This window comes from Haliaeetus leucocephalus, unplaced genomic scaffold (genome assembly GCF_000737465.1).
Source record: "Haliaeetus leucocephalus isolate CR32 unplaced genomic scaffold, Haliaeetus_leucocephalus-4.0 Scaffold830, whole genome shotgun sequence".
Classification (NCBI taxonomy): domain Eukaryota; kingdom Metazoa; phylum Chordata; class Aves; order Accipitriformes; family Accipitridae; genus Haliaeetus; species Haliaeetus leucocephalus.
Genome location: NW_010973266.1, coordinates 245,509 through 246,017, shown reverse-complemented (window position 1 = coordinate 246,017; position 509 = coordinate 245,509).

The following is a 509-nucleotide window of genomic DNA, read 5'->3' as shown; positions in this document are numbered from 1 at the left end:
AGCAGCCCCAGCCCCAGCCCCGTCCCCGTCCCCGGGGGCTTTAGCCGGGCGGGCGCGTTACGGAGGCACCTCGCTCTGCGAAAAGATACTCGTCCCTGCACAGACTCCCGAGTTCCTTGGGGCTCACTGCGTTATAAAGAAATACGGAAAGGAGCAGGCGCGAATAATCCGACTTTGAAGTGCGGGTGGTTTTGGTTTGCTTTGGGTTTTTTTATCCTGTCATTTTCCTTTAGGAGCCAGGAAACCGGCTCCGCTTCGTGGCGGCGGTTCCAGCGTCCTCTCTCAGAATGTTCAAAGCCCCGGCGAAGATTAATTCCTAAACTCGATTTACTCCGTCTGTAACCGCGGTACAACTGGAGCGAGGTCTCGGCGGCCCGCTGCGTGCAGTGAGTAAAAACTCGCAGGACCCCCCTCCCTCCCCCTCCGGCAAGGCGCTGCCCGGACAGCAAAGCGAGGATCTGCTCGCAGCCCAGGGAGATCAACCCGAGCGAGCCGAGCGGGCGGCCCCG